Here is a 21474-nt window from a genome sequence, read left to right on the forward strand (position 1 = left end):
AAACAGTTAGGAGTTATAGGAGAAACAAAATGGCTAGAGATGTACAGGAATATAAAGCGTTCATCACTAGGTGAAAATCACAGAATAGTTCAATTTAATATTATACAAAGATTGCACTATACACCTGAGAAATTATATAGGATGAAGTTCAGGGAGAATGAACTGTGAGAAATGTCACAATCCAGACTCCGGCTACCTGCATAAAATATGGGAGTGCCCAAAAATTAGTCCCTTTAGGGAAAAAGTGATAGAAGAAGTGGAAAGAAGGTGTACAGGGAATAGGAGAATGCTTTATGGATCGATAATGGATGCTTTGTTTGGAGTGATTGATTTGGAGAGGCCCTCAGGGGTTGAAAGAGACAGGTGTATTAAGATGCTGTTCTTAAGTAGACTGCTAGTCGCTAGGAAATGGGGAAGTAAAGATCAAACTGTCTTTAGGAATTGGGAGGATTTGGTGAAATTAGTTGGGAAGTATGAGATTATACGTTTTAAAACAATAGGTAAGGGGGAATATGGGGAGATGGTTTGGGGGCAGGAGGTCGGGATCTGGTTCCCTCCAGGAGCCATGAGTGTGTATATTTTCATTTTTTTCTTTTAGGAGAAGTATTATGCCAAACAAAAGCAAGAGCAAGGGGGGTAGAAGGGTGATAAATTTATGGTTTATGTAAAAATCTGTAGCCATTAGACATAGAGGTTTTCCTATGCTATTGAGAGACTGAGAATTTGATAGGATGATACTCTTCTCGGTTGAGTACATTCACTTAAGGCAGGAACTGACCTTTTCTATTTTTGTATTTATAACTTGTTGAAACCTGAATGGTACAATGTCTTGAGAATTAATTATAATAGTGTTGGTATACGCTATTTCGTGATGCTGGTGACCGTATTTAGACTAAGCGGAGATTCTGTAAATCTGATTTTGATTTGTACAATAAAATATTTAAAAAAAATGGGTGTACATTAATGAACAAAAATGAACAAAAAAGAACTTTTTTTTATCTTACCAGTTGGCAAAGAATGAAAAATTTAAAGTGGACTGAATACTTTCCACACCCACTGTATGGTGCGCTGACACAAAGTTTGCCCATTAGAGTCTTGCCCACTTCTTAGTCAATATTATTTTTTTAAGATTAAATAACTATAGGATCACCCATAACACGAATGCAATTAATAAAAGTAACTATTGCACATAGTGAGACACATCTGCCACACTTTGCAGTTTGATAAAAGCCTTAGAGGGACACAAGAAAGACTTGTAATCCATAAGTGATATAGATAAAACACACTTGCAAGTTGAAAGCCTGAACAAAGGAAGTCTCCTGGTGAGAGAAGACCAGCAGATCATGAATATAAAATAAGAAAAAAAGACTAGTGAAACCTCCAAGCTTCTTAAATTACGTAAAGTGAGAAGAAGAGGTGTCTTTCACATACCTAATCATTATGATTTGTAAGGTGCTGCAGAATTTGATGGGGCTATATTTATAAAGAACTTTATTATTATCTCTAGGCAAATGCTTGCTTTCTTTATCCACATGATGATAACAGATATTTCAAATTATGCTTATCTTTTGATAAAATGTAACAATTTGGACTAATAATTCTTTATTTATATTAATTATTACAATCAGGTGGTTGTAGGATAATATCAGATCAGAATTTAGTCTAGGCAATGATAGACACAAAATGAGGGATGCAAGATGACCATGACCTCTTGCACATGTAGTATGGTTTCTTTCATAGAAATGCACTGATCTAATACTTGGAAATGTATGTTGGGTTTTATAAATTGACCACCTATGAGAAGGTCCAACAGCTGGCACTTACACTGATCAACAGTCTGCAGAAGTTATTCTGCATGGCATGATTGTAAGTGAATTGGGGTAAAGCTGTAATACCTTAATGCAACAGAAATCACTTGTGTACAGCAGGGTTTTCTCCGACTGAACAAGTCAGTTAGCTTGATTGTGAGTGTTGTGTTGACTCTCTCTAGCTAGATAGCTAGTTTAGTCATGGGAGATAGATAGTGTGTCGACACATAGCTGCGGTTACACAGCTGGCCTTACTATAAACTAACCCCATAATCAGCCTCTAGCTAATTGGGGTGTTGAGTAAATACCCCTCCTCATAACTAGCCTTTCTGTTTTATAGATGCTGGGGTGATGCCACACAATGGGGGTCATTTACTAAGGGCCCGATTCGCGTTTTCCCGACGTGTTACCCGAATATTTCCGATTTGCGCCGATTGTACCTGAATTGCCCTGGGATTTTGGCGCACGCGATCGGATTGTGGCGCATCGGCGCCGGCATGCGCGCGACGGAAATCGGGGGGCGTGGCCGATCGTAAACCCGACGTATTCGGAAAAACCGCCGCATTTAAGAACGGAAAATGTGTCGCTCGGGACGCGCTTACCTTCACTTAGCCCGAGCCGGTGAACTCCAGCGCGTTTAGATGCTTTTCAGCGCAGCAGCGCCACCTGGTGGACGGCGGAGGAACTACCTTATTAAATCCCAGACGGACCCCAATCCTGTGCAGAGAACGCGCCGCTGGATCGCGAACGGACCGGGTAAGTAAATCTGCCCCAATGTGTTTTTGGTCTGTATTTAAGCATGCATTTTCAGTCTGTTTAAAAATGCATGCTTAAAAACGGACAAAAAATGCCATGTGTGGCATCAACCTTAGGCTACATTCACACTACCGTATGGAGGACGTATATACGGCCGACGTATATACGGCCAATATACGTCCTCCATAGACGGCAATGGGCGCACAGCGCCCTACAGGAGCGGTACGGTGCAGCACACGTGCGCCATGTATCTTTATGGAGAGGGGCGGGGGTGAGCTGCGCTCACCTCCTCCTCCTCTCCCTGTGCACTGCCGTTGCCCGCTACGGTACGGGCGGGCAACGGCAGTGTGAATGTATCCTTAGTGTCTGACTACACCTACCAATACACACCTGCAGTTAAGTGACGCCAATAGAGCGAATATCTGCATTAACCATATAAAGATAGTGGGGACCTGTTCACTGCACTAATAAGTGTTGGCATGGCACCGTAATAACACTTATTGTGTCCACATTGGGAAAGCACAGTACTGCTTAATCTATCTTGCACATATTGGCATGTCACTGTGCTGCTACTCTTCCTGTGTACATATGGGCATAGGACAGTAGTACTGCTTTTATCCGGCAAAAGTTGGGAAGCATGGATTTCTTCACTATAGTACTTCACATGTGACCTGTGTATCAACTAACAATTCTATATGACTAAGATCTTACTTATCATGTGTGGCTATGAAGGAACATGAAGTGGCTGAATCTCATGACCAGAACTGTGAGAGAGGAGATAAGTCTCATGCAAGTTTCTATTACACTTGTACAGGCATAAATGGAACCTCTGAGGACACAAAAGTGATATGCTGGGGGAATGACAAGGGATTGAGTAGCTGAGGGAAACAAGAGTGAGCAGCTAGGGGGTTTAAAACATTTTCAGAGGAAGGCAGCTGGAGGAGGTGAATGTAATGGTCAGAACTCTCAGTAGAAGGGGTCCAAAAAGAACCAATTTTGGGGTAAGCAAAACCTGACAACCCACCTTCTCTCCCTCCTCATCTCGTGGATGTGTGCCGGCCCTCCTTTTTCTCAGTTTTACCAAGAATTCAAAGGGTAAACTGGTCAACAGGATTGTCATTTTTAGCTGGTGACAGGTTCCAATAGCCATTGCTATAAAAATGCCTTTGTTAGCATTCTGAATCATTTCAGTATTTTATAATAGTTTATTTTACATTGCCTGCTAGCAGTGAGTGGTGAGTCTCCAGTGGGATGGAAAGGGGTGGATACAGCAATCTACCGTATATACTCGTGTATAAGCCGAGTTTTTCAGCACAAAAAATGTGCTGAAAATCCTCAACTCGGCTTATACACAAGTCAAAAGGCAGCCCAGCCCCTAAAAAAAAAAAACTTATATACTTACCCTCCGGTGGCCCCGATGTCCGCGCTGCTCAACCGATGTCCGCGCGGGTCCTCTTCTGTCTTCTATCTTCCTCTGTCTTCTGTCTTCCGCCCTGGGGAAGAGTAAGTATATAAGTTTATATTTTTTTTTTTGTTAGTGCTGGGCAGGCTGTATACCTAAGGGTGCAGGCTGTATACTACTGGGGGCAGGCTGGGCAGGCTGTATACTACTGGGGGCAGGCTGTATACTTAAGGGGGCAGGCTGGGCTGGCTGTATACTTAAGGGGGCAGGTTGGGCTGGCTGTATACTTAAGGGGGCAGGCTGGGCTGGCTGTATACTACTGGGGGCAGGCTGTATACTTAAGGGGGCAGGCTGGGCTGGCTGTATACTACTGGGGGCAGGCTGGGGTGGCTGTATACTACTTGGGGCAGGCTGGCTATATACTGGGAGGCTGTGACCAATGCATTTTCCACCCTCGGTTTATACTCAAGTCAATAGGTTTTCCCAGTTTTTGGTGGTAAAATTAGGGGTCTCGGCTTATACTCGGGTCGGCTTATACTCGAGTATATACGGTATGTTTGTGTCTCATGCCCAGTGGTAGCTGCTGACCACATGAGGGAAGTAGATGTCAGGAAGCAAAGATGAGAGCTTCTTAGTCCTGCCATCCTGCTTTCCCATCCCCTGACATTTGCTATCTGAGATGCCAGTTTAGGTGGGTACTGAGGAAGATATACCGTATATATATATCGAGTAAAAGCCGAAACCCATAATTTTAACACAAAAAACTGGAAATACCTATTGACTCGAGTATAAGCCAAGGGTGGGAAATGCATTGGTCACAGCCTCCCCAGTATATAGCCAGCAAGCCCCCTTGTAGTGTATAGCCTGCCAGCTCCTGTAGTATATAGCCTGCCAGCCCCTGTAGTATATAGCCTGCCAGCCCCTGTAGTATATAGCCTGCCAGCCCCCTGTACTATATAGCCAGCCAGCCCCCTGTAGTATATAGCCAGTCAGCCCCCTGTAGTATATAGCCAGTCAGCCCCCTGTAGTATATAGCCAGTCAGCCCCCTGTAATATATAGCCAGCCAACCCCTGTAGTATATAGCCAGCTAACCCCTGTAGTATATAGACTGCAGACCTTGCCCCTAATATAATGCCTGTAGTAAAAAAACAAACAGTGTACTCACCTTCCGACGCACCCTCCCCCGGCAGGTCCTCTCCTATAAAGCGATACTCCAGCATCGGCTCCATGTCCCCACGCTGTCAGTTGCAGGCACTATGACGTCAGCTGCTCACATCATATTGTATGCCGATGTAGTAGTAGACGTCACGATCCCTGCAACGGACCGCGGGGACACGAAGCTGATGCCAAAGCATCGCTGCATAGAAGAGGGGGGGCATCGGAAGGTGAGTACACTGTTTGTTTTGTTTTTCTTGACTCAAGTATAAGCCGAGGTAAGTTTTTTCAACACATTTTTTGTGCTGAAAAACTCAGCTTATACTCCAGTATACACGGTACATATTATGTTGTTGTACACTGTGCAGCAAAACATGTATACAAGAGTGCACCCCCTTCACTGTGTGGCAGGTTTGGTACTGGGCCCCCTTGCTATGGCTGCTACGACTGTTTTTACACCTCTGGGTGACACCACCAGTTATTAGGTTTAGGGGAAGCTACTTTTTTACATTGTTGATATCATTTTTGAAAAGACCTTTATCTTCAATAATTGGAATGACACAACAGTTTTTGTTGTATTATATTAAGATTAATTCAAGCAAAATGGTGAGGGGCAATCACTTTTCACTATGCTGTGGCTATAAAGGATGCAGAGGTAGAAAATATTATAAATGGTATGTTGGAAGTCACACTGAGACCCAAGAACATCAAGTTATATCTCAGTCTTTCCTCAGTCATTCTTTCCTATATAAACATAGAAAATTTCTAACATTTTTCCGATAAAATATAATGTATTATCTTAATAGAGTATAATTTTGAAGATTTGAAGGCCATAATTAATAGGAATTAATTGCATATTTAGAAGTCGTTCTTCAAAAACAACATCAAATATTGTAGATGGAAGGGAGGGGGATGTTGGAATAATGTCTAAAGATGAAATGAATCAGATGTTCATGAAAAAAATAAATCTTTAGAAAAGAAAATGGAAAGAGGTTTTGCAGAAAGACGTAATGATAAAAAGATGCCGCTTGCTGTTCAACTACACTTTTAACTGCATCTTTTCTAAAATAATGATTATCATTTCCACTTTCATCTTAAGTTTAATAGCATATGGCTTTTCCTGATTAACACCCCCTCCTGTTATTAATCAGTATCTTGCTATCATGCCTCTAATGTAGGCTGCAGTTGCCCTGCTGGTACACTAAGCTTTTTCAGCATCTGAGCCTATGGATCTGTGCTGGAGGGGAAAAAGGCTTGGCTTCTGTGTGCACTAGTAATAGGGAGATTTTTCAGGTGCCCTCAGTGTGAACTTTATGCAGACTTTCATTATTAATTCAATATTTGTTTAGAATGAAACTTAAAAGGCTGCTGATTTTGCACAGATTTCACACAATCCATTTAAAATGATGTTTCTTTATGGTTTATTAAAATGACACTATTGGGGGCGCCATGTGGTGCAGATAGTTATAAAACCACAATGGCCAGCTGTGAAGAAATTGCCAGGATCGAATTTTTATCTTGAAAAATAACACTTTTGTCTCCCATTCCAAAATAGGGTGGGCCTCATAGCAACACAGCCAACAAGTGGGCTTACCAAGTGGGACTTAAATACCCCAAATGTATTCATGTAAAAGTCTTTGAAACTAATAGTATATTCCATCCTTGTACGCAAATTTTATGATGTAATGGGCAGGAAAAAGAAATTACACCATATTTAATATGTTTGATTTCATGTATCAGGACATGCAACTGTTCATTCAAAGGTCTTTAAATTCAATAAATGAAAGCTGAGATGCTCAAAAAAACCTAGTACTAGAGATGGGCGAATTGATTCTAATGATTCTAACTTCGGTTAGAATTTCAGGAAAAATTTGATCCGTCACGAGGCCGAAGTTTAAGCGGGCAGGCTTACGTGATGTCACACAGCTCCATCTAATTATTCTGTTTTAGTAGCCTGTGCCCTGTGGAACTATCTTCCTTCTTGTCTCAGCAGAATAGCAGAAACTCGCCAGGATGGTGCTGTAGAGGTTAGTAACAGTACGTGTGTGGAGAGAGGACTACAAGATGGCACCTGGACATAAAGTGGGTCACCTCCCTCTGCGTGCCTGAAAGCAGAGACAGCAGTGTGGCTTGGGAGCTATGGTAGGGGCACTTTTTGGAGACGGACTCAAGCCAAAAATCATGGGGCGGTTTCTCCAGGGTACGGCAATACCCCATATGTGGCAATAATCTACAAGGTGGGCTCAGAAGGTTCAGTATGTGGCATGATGTATAAGCTGTGGAGAGCACATCAGGGAAATTAAAGGACACCTACCACTTGAAGTGCAGGTTTCAGATGGAAATACCGAGCACCAGCTCAGGGTGAGCTGGTGCCGGAGCAATACAGCGGTTTAAAACACTTTTTAAACTTTATAGCCGGCGCAGGGAGGTACGCGCTCGGCGCTTACCATGCGCACGGCTCTCCTTCACTTCCTATGTAGCCGCGCGCATGGTAAGCGCCGAGCGCGTACCTCCCTGCGCCGGCTATAAAGTTTAAAAAGTGTTTTAAACCGCAATACAGCGGTTTAAAACACTAACAAAAATCAGCTCCGGCACCAGCTCACCCTGAGCTGGTGCTTGGTATTTCCATCTGAAACCTGCCACTTCAAGTGGTAGGTTTCCTTTAATAAATTATGGGGCTTATTTACTAAGGGTTGCTCTCACTTTCATCGGACTGTGCGCTGTTTTTGGGATTTACACGTGCCGTCGGACGATCTGACTGATTTGGACTGAGCACGGGATTTAAGTTTCAAATAGCGTTGCAAGACAATGCATTTACATGCACCAGGAAGGAGAAGGTGAACTCCATCGGACCTGAGTGGGGAAGCGAAACATGCACTCCCCTTTCCTGGTCTCCAAAAGTCAAATGCATGACTACCACCTCTTTAAACTCCAGGAAAATTCCCCTCTGGCCTGCACATCAATGTTACATGTATGCATTATACAGTGTCATCTGGATGATGTGCACAGCCAACTTCTTGTACCATATCCTTTATTTCTGAATGGCTTTATATGGCTGAAGCACCTGGCCCGACAAGTTAGCCGCTCCTATGTACCTATTGTAGTCCAAAATGCAGTCAGGTTTGGGGGTTTCTGTAGTGGTACTGGGGCAGGGGTGCTGGTGTGCCCATGTATTGTTAATACAAGGCCCTCTCTCTTGCCCTTCTATTTAACACACAATACACAGTCGCTGCATAATGCTCGGCTCTCGTGCGAGGCTCTTGCATGATGTAGTGCTGGTGTAAAATTGTGTATGTAGAGGTGGTAGCCCTGGTCCAGTGGTGGTTTCACCAAATCTCACAATATTTTTCCAGCAATTCCCAGGAAGGGGGGGGAGGTATTCTGGTGGCACTATTCTGGAGTACTTCCCTTCGTTCACTCTGAACTTATATGTGTATCCTGATGTACTTTCACACAGCTTATACATCTTCATGCCATACATTGCCCTCTTATTTGGCAGGTACTAGCGGAAATGAAGTCTCCCTTTGAAATGTACCAGGAACTCGTCAATAGATAGGTGCTTCTTGGGTGTATATAGTTCGATAAATTTGGCACTCAGTCTAGTAGGGGCTTGACCTTATATAAGTGATCATAACTGGGGGGGTCTAAGCCCAAATATTTCTCAAAATCTGCTCCAGGGACAGGAGTCCACCTGTGGGGTTGTGCGTAAAAAGAAGTGGGGTTTTGGGCAATATGTTGTGCAGCATATAGATTAGTCTGGGATACAATCATACCAATAGGGTCCTCACTAGAAAAAAAACTTAAATAAGTCCACTGGTCTAAGCCCTGCTGTGTCTCAGTTTATCCCAGGACTGCCAGTAAAATCAGGGACCTGAGGGCCATAGTTACTGGGGGGTCACCCATGTGGGGTCAGGAACTTTAGCAGAAGTCCCAGGCACTTCTTCAGCACTAGTCCGAAGGGGCCTTCTTGGGGGTTCCTCTGGTTCACTTTAGGATGACGAGATGACAAATAAAATGGACACTCGTCCCCACTAGCAGACTTGGAATCAGAGGCAATATAACTGTATACTTCCAACGCTAGGTTTTACGGGTCATGATTTTTCCTGGGAAAACGACTACTACTCCTCCGCGCGACTTCTACTCCTCCGCGCGACTTCTACTCCTCCGTGCGACTATTACTCCTCCTCGTGACTATTACTCCTCCGCGTGACTATTACTCCTCCGCGTGACTATTACTCATCTGCACGACAATTACTCCTCCACATGACTACTACACCTACTCCTCACTACTACTGCTGCTGCTACTACAGTCAAATCGCACTTAGAAGTGTGGCTGTGATGGAAGGGAAAATGGACAAAAGGGGGAATTACAGAAAGAAAAAATGAACGATGGGGGGAGGTAATAATGAATTTTGGGAACAGTAATATGGGACAGATCACAAGAACACCTCTCTCCAACACCACCAAAAAAATCAAAATAGTGCGGAGCTACTTTGTTCTGCCCCGCAGGGTCATAGATCAGTGTCATTGGCCAGTCTGTATTGACTGGCCAATGGCAGGGATTGACATTGCAGGACCTATCACATCAGTCCTGGGTATGTCCCCTAGCAATCTTGGCCCTCCTGCCGAGATGTCACAAATGCAGAAAGCGAATGAATAGTACATCGAAAATATTGAAAATTACAGGAAGACTCTATTACATAGATTACATAATCAGTTATAAAAGATTCAACTGTGACAAAGAAGAAAAAGTAGTACATGCTTATTTGACTCACAGCATTTACATATGGAGTGAGCACATTTATAACTCACCACTAATTTAGGAAAAAAAAGGATTGCCCTAACAAAACACTAGTAGTATATTGTCCAGTGTGGTGGCATTATCAAGAAAAACAACTTTGAAGTGAGATGTAAATTGGTTTTATAAAGTGAAGGAGGTGGAGAGTTTAACACTGAAGTCAAGGTGGGGAACTTTGAACGCCTCCTCTTCTTTGATTGACATCATGCATTAGACTTCAGGAGATCTCTTTATGTCCCTGGATGCCGGGGGAAGGGGGCTTTCTGAGGAAGAGAGAGCTCGACTATAGTGTAAAATCTCCACCTCCTTGACTTTATACAACCAACTTACATCTTCCTTTAAAGTTGATTCTCTGAATGAAGCCATCACACTAGGTCATGAAAGAAACATGATCATTCTAGTAGTGGTTTATGAGACCAATTTCTGATGACAGCTTCCCTTTAAGATAGAGTAGTGGTCCAATGCTTTAGATGGCTGGGAGCTATACTGTATTTTTCAGACTATAAGGCGCACCATCAATAAATGCCTACTAAAACGTCTAGGTTCATATATAAGGCGCACTGGAGTATAAGGCAAACCTGATTATAAGGATGAATGACCAGCAGGTGGCAGACCTGTGCACAGTTCAAGGCAGCTGTTGTCTGTAAGTACGGTTCATATATAAGGCGCACTGGACTATAAGGTGCACCTTTGATTTCTGAGAAAATCAAAGGATTTTTAGTGCGCCTTATAGTCCGAAAAATACGGTAATATTTTTTAGGGATTGAAAGCATATAAATGTCAATCTGGGGTTTGTAAGAATAATTTTCAATAAGAAAAGTTTTTAAATAGATGCCAGCATTTCGGTAAGATTTTTCTTATCATATGACAATCCTTAGAATACATTGGGAAGAAGGTAACTAGAAAAATCAATATCCGTGGGTGTACCTTTTTTTTAAACCAAATAATCCAGCTAGCTCAATTTTACTACCCGCAGGCAAAAAGCAAAGACTAGAGACCAAATTCTTTTATATTGTCTGTAGGGGATATTTGTCAGACACTTTTTATAGTGGCTACTCCTGAAATCTAAGTAAGACTTGCTATGCACTTTTTAAAAAATTATTTTGTCTTCATAGCGTTATCACGAGTGTAGACGACATAAACATCCAAGAACTTGGCATGAATTTAGAAAATATTGCTGATAAATTCTTAGCCCCACAAATTAGTATTAAGGTGGGTCATATTATCAATATACAATATACACAATATACAATTTGTATTAAATGCAGTTGGAGAATAATCAATGACTATAGATGTAATTTTCACATAGTTTTTAAAAACTGGCCACAAATTTGCTGCCCAAACACTTGCTCAAACTTTGCTGCAACTTTGCTTAAGACTATTCTGCATCGTGGGGAAGGCTTTGAATTACCAAATACCTTGAAATATTGAATATTTTACCAGATTATAAAGCTAACACACTCTGAGTGTGCAAGCTCACTCAATGTCAGGTGCTGGGGGACCCCATGGAGGTAAGATTTTTATCTGAGTGGGTGTAGGCAATGGCATCCCCAGGGGTCTTGTCACTGAATGTGAATAGAAGGAGATCAGGTTATTCTTACCACAGTTATTCTTACTAGCCATCTATGCTGTTCAGGGACCCAAGCGGATGGTTTCCATATGCACTGGTTATGTGGAGAATAAGATTGCCACTGGAAGGCCTTATACTTTGGCTGGCTGGCTATATACTGGGGGAATGGCTGGCTACATACAGGGGCTGACTTGCTATATAAGGGGGCTGGCTGTCTATATACAGGGGACTGGCTGGCTATATACAGGGGACTGAATGGCCATATACTGGGGGCTGGCTGGCTATATACAGGGGACTGGCTGGCTATATACAGGGGCTGACTGACTATATACTGGGGTATTGGCAGCTATATAAGGGTGGCTCGCGGCTATATAAAGGGGGCTGACTGGCTATATACAGGGGGCTGGTTGGCAGTGTTATATGGCATAGTAGTAGTAGTTGTTATATTCCTGTACATAGGGGGAAGTATTATAGTAGTTATATTCTTGTACATAGGATGCAGTATTATATTATTTACTTAGTATTATATTTTACTTAGGGGCAGTATTATAGTTCTTGTTTATTGGAGGAGGTATTGTAGTAATACGTAATAATAGTAATAAGTTGTATTCTTTTAAAAAATAAGCCTTATTCCTGTACAATGAAGGCAATATGAGTCTCTTTCTCTGCGCTGTACATGTTGATTTAGACGATCCAAGGGTGTACCAAGCCTGTCTGCTGCCTGAGGCGAGCCATAGAGAGATGCCCCCCCCCCATTTATATAATATATAAGGGAGTGTCAGGACCAGATCCATCATGTTGGTTTGGTGTGAAAATATAAAGTATAAAATACATACAGAGTACCACCATGTAGTGCAAGATAGATATAATGTACAGCCATGTAGTATAAAATTCATAGAGTGCCGTCATGTAGTAGAAAACAGATACAGCCAAGGCCCCCATTGAATGTAGTCCAGGCAGGGAACAGCAATATACCCCTCAAGCCAGCAATGAGTGTATACAGCTCCCCCCAAGCCAGCAATGAGTGTATACAGCTCCCCCCAAGCCAGCAATGAGTGTATACAGCTCCCCCCAAGCCAGCAATGAGTGTATACAGCTCCCCGCAAGCCAGCAAGGAGTGTATACAGCTCCCCCCAAGCCAGCAATGAGTGTATACAGCTCCCCCAAGCCAGCAATGAGTGTATACAGCTCCCTCCAAGCCAGCAATGAGTGTATACAGCTCCCCCCAAGCCAGCAATGAGTGTATACAGCCCCCCAAGCCAGCAATGAGTGTATACAGCTCCCCCCAAGCCAGCAATGAGTGTATACAGCACCCCCCAAGCCAGCAATGAGTGTATACAGCTCCCCCCAAGCCAGCAATGAGTGTATACAGCTCCCCGCAAGCCAGCAATGAGTGTATACAGCTCCCCGCAAGCCAGCAATGAGTGTATACAGCTCCCCGCAAGCCATCAATGAGTGTATACAGCTCCCCCAAAGCCAACAATAAGTGTATACAGCTCCCCCCAAGCCAGCAATGACTGTATACAGCTCCCACCAAGCCAGCAATGACTGTATACAGCTCCCCCCAAGCAAGCAATGACTGTATACATCTCCCCCCAAAGCAAGCAATCACTGTATACAGGGCCGGCTCCAGGTTTTAGTGGGCCCCTGGGCGACAGAGCCCTAGTGGGCCCCTTTATGGGCCGCCCTCCAGTAGTCACGCTGCCCCCCCTCCCCCGCGTACACATTCCTCCCCTCCCCCTGTATACACACTGCCATCCCCCATCCCTGTATACACACTGCCACCCCCCCCTGTATACACACTGCCACCCCTCCTCCTGTATACACACTGCCACCCCTCCTCCTGTATGCACACTGCCACCCCTCCTCCTGTATGCACACTGCCCCCCTCCTCTTGTATACACTCTGCCCCCCCTCCCCCTGTATACACTCTGCCCCCTCCCTCCTCCTGTATACACTCTGCCCCCCCCCTGTATACACTCTGCCCCCTCCCTCCTCCTGTATGCACACTGCCCCCCTCCTCCTGTATACAAACTGCCCCCCTCCCCCTGTATACACTCTGCCCCCCTCCTCCTGTATACACACTGCCCCCCTCCTCCTCCTGTATACACACTGCCCCCTCCTCCTCCTGTATACACACTGCCCCCCCTCCTCCTCCTGTATACACACTGCCCCCTCCTCCTCCTGTATACACTCTGCTCCCCCTCCTCCTGTATACACACTGCCCCCCTCCTCCTGTATACACACTGTCCCCCTGTATACACACTGCCCCCCTCCCCCTGTATACACTCTGCCCCCTCCCTCCTCCTGTATACACTCTGCCCCCCCTCCTCCTCCCCCTGTATACACACAGCCCCCCATGTTCTCCCCCTTGGCCCCTGTCATGTCTCCCCCTCACCTCACAGATGCAGCTCTCTCACTGCTCACTGTTCACTGCTTTTCCCGGCAGGTCATGTGACTATTACATCATCGCAGGTCCTTCAGCCTGTGGGAAAGCAGTGACTGTAAATATTCTCATCGCGATCTGTGTCCGGAGTTAGCCGGGTGCTGGCGCCGGGCCTGACTGTATACATATATATCACACACACACATCAAAAATTACACCTATATATATATAAACCTATTTCATGTTATACCTGTATATACAGTTTACACACAATACACCTATATCTACATCCTTTACATATTATACCTGCATATACAAATACATGGCACCTATATATACACACCTATTACAAAAGCCCCCCCCCCCAAAAATGGGAATTTTTCTCATATATTCTGAAAAAGTCCTGTGAGAAACACATACCTTATGGGAAAAAGCATAAGAGGAACAAGAAACAGCCAATGTGGCTAACTAGTCTTGTAAGGAAAGCAGTAAGCGAGAAAGATAAGGCGTTTAAGGTGCTAAAACATGAAGGTAGCGATGAGGCATTACAGGATTATATAGAGAAAAATAAATCCTGTAAAAGGCAGATAAAGGCTGCAAAAATAGAGACTGAGAGAAAATTGCCAGAGAGAGCAAAAATAATCCCAAATTATTTTTCAAGTATATAAATGATAAGAAACTAAAAACAGAGAGTGTGGGTCCCCTTAGAAATAACATGGGGGTCATGGTGGAAGGACATGAGGAAAGGGCCAATCTACTGAATGTCGCCTTCTCAACTGTTTTTACCCAGGAAAATCCCCTGGCGGAAGACACAATGAGGAATAATGTAAATTCTTTTTGGAATGTCAACAGTTTAACCCAGGAAGAGGTACGTCGCCGCCTCGCAAGCACTAAGATAGATAAATTACCGGGGCCAGATGGCATACACCCCCGGGTTCTGCATGAACTATGTACCGTGATAGACAGACCGTTATTTTTAATATTTGAAGATTCACTGAGGACTGGTTATGTTCCACAGGACTGGTGCATAGCAAATGTGGTACCAATATACAAAAAAGGATCAAATAGCGATCCTGGAAACTACAGACCCGTGAGTCTAACTTCTGTGGTGGGGAAAATATTTGAGGGGTTTGTTAGAGATACTATCCTGGAGTATCTCACTGTGCACAACCTTATAACCCAGCGTCAGCATGGGTTTATGAGAGATCGGTCCTGTCAGACTAATCTGATTGGTTTCTACGAGGAGGTAAGTTCAAGACTGGATCTGGGGGACGCTGTGGATGTTGTTTTTCTGGACTTTTCAAAGGCATTTGACACTGTGCCACATAAAAGGTTGGTATATAAAATGAGACTGCTGGGAATAGGAGAAAATCTGTATATTTGGGTAAGTAATTGGCTTAGTGATAGAAAACAGAGGGTCGTCATTAATGGCACATTCTCAGATTGGGTTGAGGTTACTAGTGGAGTGCCACAGGGGTCAGTATTGGGGCCACTTCTTTTTAATATTTTTATTAATGACCTTGCAGTGGGTTTACACAGTCAAGTTTCAATATTTGCAGATGATACTAAGCTGTGTAAAGTAATAAATACTGAGGTCGATAGTTTAGCATTACAGAGGGATTTGTGGAAGCTTGAGGAGTGGGCAGAGAAATGGTTGATGAGATTTAATGTAGATAAATGTAAAGTTATGCACTTGGGCTATGGAAACAAAAAGTATAATTATGTTCTAAACGGTCAATTACTCGGTAAAACTGGAGCTGAAAAGGACTTGGGGGTATTGGTGGATGGTAAACTTAATTTTAGTGACCAGAGCCAGGCAGCTGCTGCCAAAGCAAATAAAATTATGGGATGTATCAAGAGAGGAATAGATTCTCATGATAAAGACATAGTTTTGCCCTTATACAAATCGCTGGTCAGACCACACATGGAATATTGTGTACAGTTTTGGGCACCAGTGTATAAAAAGGATATAGTAGAGCTGGAACGGGTGCAGAGGAGAGCAACCAGGATTATTAGGGGAATGGGGGGATTAGAATACAATGGCAGATTACAAAATTTGGGATTATTCAGTTTAGAAAAAAGACGACTGAGGGGAGACCTCATTACAATGTACAAATACCTGAACGGACAGTACAAGGATCTCTCCAAAGATCTTTTTATACCTAGGCCTGTGACCAGGACAAGGGGACATCCCTTACGCCTAGAGGAGAGGCGATTTTACCATCAACATAGACAAAGGTTCTTTACTGGAAGAGCAGTGAGACTATGGAACTCTCTGCCGCAGGAGGTTGTTATGGCGGACTCTATGTACATGTTCAAGAGAGGCTTGGATGCCTTTCTGGAGAGCAAAAATATCACAGGTTATGGGGATAAAACATTTATTTAATTCTTAAAGGTTGGACTTGATGGACTTGCGTCTTTTTCCGGCCTTATGTACTATGATACTATGATACATGTTATACCACTATATTCACACACATATAATACATTACACCTATACACTCACTGGCCACTTTATTAGGTACACCATGCTAGTAACGGGTTGGACCCCCTTTTGCCTTCAGAACTGCCTCAATTCTTCGTGGCATAGATTCAACAAAGTGCTGGAAGCATTCCTCAGAGATTTGGGTCCATATTTACATGATGGCATCACACAGTTGCCGCAGATTTGTTGGCTGCACATCCATGATGCGAATCTCCTGTTCCACCACATCCCAAAGATGCTCTATTGGATTGAGATCTGGTGACTCTGGAGGCCATTTGAGTACAGTGAACTCATTGTCATGTTCAAGAAACCAGTCTCAGATGATTCCAGCTTTATGACATGGCGCATTATCCTGCCGAAAGTAGCCATCAGATGTTGGGTACATTGTGGTCATAAAGGGATGGACATGGTCAGCAACAATACTCAGGTAGGCTGTGGCGTTGCAACGATGCTCAATTGGTACCAAGGGGCCCAAAGAGTGCCAAGAAAATATTCCCCACACCATGACACCACCACCACCAGCCTGAACCGTTGATACAAGGCAGGATGGATCCATGCTTTCATGTTGTTGACGCCAAATTCTGACCCTACCATCCGAATGTCGCAGCAGAAATCGAGACTCATCAGACCAGGCAACGTTTTTCCAATCTTCTACTGTCCAATTTCGATGAGCTTGTGCAAATTGTAGCCTCAGTTTCCTGTTCTTAGCTGAAAGGAGTGACACCCGGTGTGGTCTTCTGCTGCTGTAGCCCATCTGCTTCAAAGTTCGACGTACTGTGCGTTCAGAGATGCTCTTCTGCCTACCTTGGTTGTAACGGGTGGCGATTTGAGTCACTGTTGCCTTTCTATCAGCTCGAACCAGTCTGCCCATTCTCCTCTGACCTCTGGCATCAACAAGGCATTTCCACCCACAGAACTGCCGCTCACTGGATGTTTTTTCTTTTTCGGACCATTCTCTGTAAACCCTAGAGATGGTTGTGCGTGAAAATCCCAGTAGATCAGCAGTTTCTGAAATACTCAGACCAGCCCTTCTGGCACCAACAACCATGCCACGTTCAAAGGCACTCAAATCACCTTTCTTCCCCATACTGATGCTCGGTTTGAACTGCAGGAGATTGTATTGACCATGTCTACATGCCTAAGTGCACTGAGTTGCCGCCATGTGATTGGCTGATTAGAAATTAAGTGTTAACGAGCAGTTGGACAGGTGTACCTAATAAAGTGGCTGGTGAGTGTATATATACAACTATAACAAGTCATACCTCTATATACGCACACACATGACACCTATATATACAGCTATTACATGTTATACCTCTATATACACACACACATGTCATGTTTTACACACATATACACATGACATATTTTACACACATATACAAATGACAAAACACATATAAACAGGGAACACACACATATATACATACATGACAAGACACACACACATATACACTCACCGGCCACTTTATTAGGTACACCTGTCCAACTGCTCGTAAACACTTAATTTCTAATCAGCCAATCACATGGCGGCATGTAGACATGGTCAATACAATCTCCTGCAGTTCAAACCGAGCATCAGTATGGGGAAGAAAGGTGATTTGAGTGCCTTTGAACGTGGCATGGTTGTTGGTGCCAGAATGGCTGGTCTGAGTATTTCAGAAACTGCTGATCTACTGGGATTTTCACGCACAACCATCTCTAGGGTTTACAGAGAATGCTCCGAAAAAGAAAAAACATCCAGTGAGCGGCAGTTCTGTGGGCTGTTGATGCCAGAGGTCAGAGGAGAATGGGCAGACTGGTTCGAGCTGATAGAAAGGCCACAGTGACTCAAATTGCCACCCGTTACAACCAAGGTAGGCAGAAGAGCATCTCTGAACGCATCTCTCAAACTTTGAGGCAGATGGGCTACAGCAGCAGAAGACCACACCGGGGGCCACTCCTTTCAGCTAAGAACAGGAAACTGAGGCTACAATGTGCACAAGCTCATCGAAATTGGACAGTAGAAGATTGGAAAAACGTTGCCTGGTCTGATGAGTCTCGATTTCTGTTGCGACATTCGGATGGTAGGGTCAGAATTTGGCGTCAACAACATGAAAGCATGGATCCATCCTGCCTTGTATCAACGGTTCAGGCTGGTGGTGGTGGTATCATGGTGTGGGGAATATTTTCTTGGCACTCTTTGGGCCCCTTGGTACCAATTGATCATCGTTGCAACGCCACAGCCTACCTGAGCATTGTTGCTGACCATGTCCATCCCTTTATGACCACAATGTACTCAGCATCTGATGGCTACTTTCAGCAGAATAATGCGCCATGTCATAAAGCTGGAATCATCTGAGACTGGTTTCTTGAACATGACAATGAGGTCACTGTACTCAATTGTCCTCCACAGTCACCAGATCTCAATCCAATAGAGCATCTTTGGGATGTGGTGGAACGGGAGATTCGCATCATGGATGTGCAACCGACAAATCTGCGGCAACTGTGTGATGCCATCATGTCAATATGGACCAAAATCTCTGAGGAATGCTTCCAGCACTTTGTTGAATCTATGCCACGAAGAATTGAGGCAGTTCTGAAGGCAAAAGGGGGTCCAACCCGTTACTAGCATGGTGTACCTAATAAAGTGGCCGGTGAGTGTATATACACATGGAAGCAACACACATATACACATGTCACTTACCTGATATCCAGCAGCAGGTCCAGGTCAGGCAGGGGATACAAAAGTCTCAACTCGCCTCATGGCAGGTGCACCCCTGAGACCATCTATCAACAATTTGTGTGGAGTTTGGTAACTCCACCCACATCAGGCCACACCTACTTGCTTTGACCCAACCCACATAATAGGGCCACTTTTAGAGTTTTTTCTGGGCCACTTTAAATTCCCAGTGCCCCTGCCTACCATGGTGTAGCATATTCATTTGCATTTAATCCCAACTATATTTATAGTGTAGATTCATTATACATTCCCCACACTATTTAATTTTGTGAGCACATCCAAATATTAATATATGTATCCTTTGTGTCTACCCTATTTTCACTGTGTATCCTTACCCTGCGTTTTTACATGTTTTAATTAATTATATTTGACATGAGCTGTGTTGATTTTTGGTTTTTGTGGGCCGGCGCGGGGTGTTACTGCGCACTCACTGCAGCTGGCGAATTTTCACGTCTGATATTTTTCTACGGCAGGCAGGGCCAAGCGTAGAGATTAATGTTGCACAGGACCCCGTCTGATACATCAAGAGGCCTAAGCCTCATCATGTGCATTTATTGTGTGCTATCTTACGGTTTTCCTTTGGTGTGCTTACTTTTTCTGCTGTATCTAGTAGAGCCGGCAGGCACCTAGACTACTAAACACAGCAGAAGGAGAAAGGAGCTGCTGTGGAAGAAAGGGAAAAGGTGAGTATATGTGTTCATTTTACTGTGGGGGGCACAATAAGAGTAGTTGCTTGGAGGCAAAATAATATCACAATAAGATTACTTTGTGAACATGGTGTTATGCTGCTTTCACACTATGCATTGTGTTTTAAAAAGAATTGCAAAATACAACTTTTTACCCTGATTTATAATGATGTGTTTACAATGCATTTCAAAAAGCAACACAAATGCATTGTCTTAAATGTAGATTTAATATTCCCACGTAGCAGTACGTAGGCCCCCAAACTCAATTTCACTGGTGGGCTCTAGGTGCCGTATTCATAATGGGGCAGGATTGGGGGCGTCAGTCACTGCCGGCTTCTGGAGTGGGCGGGGTGGTCCACGTTGTACTAGATAAAGTTTTGTGAGACACTAAATTCCTGTGTGCCTGTAATATGGACAAAAGGGTTCAAATGTTGTGTTATTAGAAAACCAATTCCATTTTTTTCCAGAAAAGGTATTGCTCATAGAAATGCACCTTTGATTTATCTTTGGTTCACTATCTTTATTGATATGACTGCTGTGACTTCACAACTTAATACATACAGGGGGTTATTTACTAAGGGTCCATCGACCGCATTTCTGCTGGGTTTTCCGATGTTTTCGGGGATCGCACCGCTGAGACAGGGATTTAGAAGGGGATTGTGTCGCACCGGATCGGATTTTGGCACACTGGCGCCGGCTTTCATGATAATGAAATCGGGGGGCGGGCCGTCGTACGATCCAACTGATTCGGACAGAGCGCAGGATTTAACTTTAAAATTGTGTCGCAAGCCATGCACTTGCATGCACCAGGAAAAAGATGTGAACTCCGGCGGACCTGAGCGTGAAGCAACGCATGCAGGATATCAGATGCACGATTTAAGTGAATCGCGGCACAGTGCATTCTCGTCGGATACTTCGGATGGGGACGCATAGGACCGGGTAAGTAAATGTGCCCCATAGAGTTGATAAATATATAGGTCAAATATTACTACTAGAGATGAGCGAACACTAAAATGCTCGGGTACTCGTTATTCGAGACGAACTTTTCCCGATGCTCGAGTGCTCGTCTCGAATAACGAACCCCATTGAAGTCAATGGGAGACTCGAGCATTTTTCAAGGGGACCAAGGCTCTGCACAGGGAAGCTTGGCCAAACACCTGGGAACCTCAGAAAAGGATGGAAACACCACGGAAATGGACAGGAAACAGCAGGGGCAGCATGCATGGATGCCTCTGAGGCTGCCTAATCGCACCATTATGCCAAAATTATGGGCAACAGCATGGCCATGACAGAGTGACAGAATGAAGCTAGATAGCATCTAAAACATCCAATAATTGACCCTGACACTATAGGGGACGGCATGCAGAGGCAGCGGCAGCAGCGGCAGGCTAGAGAGTGGCATGGCGACATACCCTAAATGGACTCAGGCTTCAAACCAATGGGTGGCAGAGAGGAACCAAAGGAGGTGAGCAAGAAGCGCTCAAATAATATCGCTACATGATAAAAGTTTGCCAGTATATTTTGTGGATTACACAGCAGGGTGGCGACAAAGTTAACATGGAAGCCATGAAAACAACCCCAAATTCTGCCTGACACAGCTCGTTTGATAAGGGGACCATGTATGCTTACAGTTCATGCCAGTCGCTGCACTTGCTGCCAGTCTCCTTTCGAATAGTTTAAAATAATAATAACCCTCATCCATAAA

The sequence above is a fragment of the Engystomops pustulosus genome, chromosome 7 (assembly GCF_040894005.1).
Source record: "Engystomops pustulosus chromosome 7, aEngPut4.maternal, whole genome shotgun sequence".
In the NCBI taxonomy this organism is placed as follows: Eukaryota; Metazoa; Chordata; class Amphibia; order Anura; family Leptodactylidae; genus Engystomops; species Engystomops pustulosus.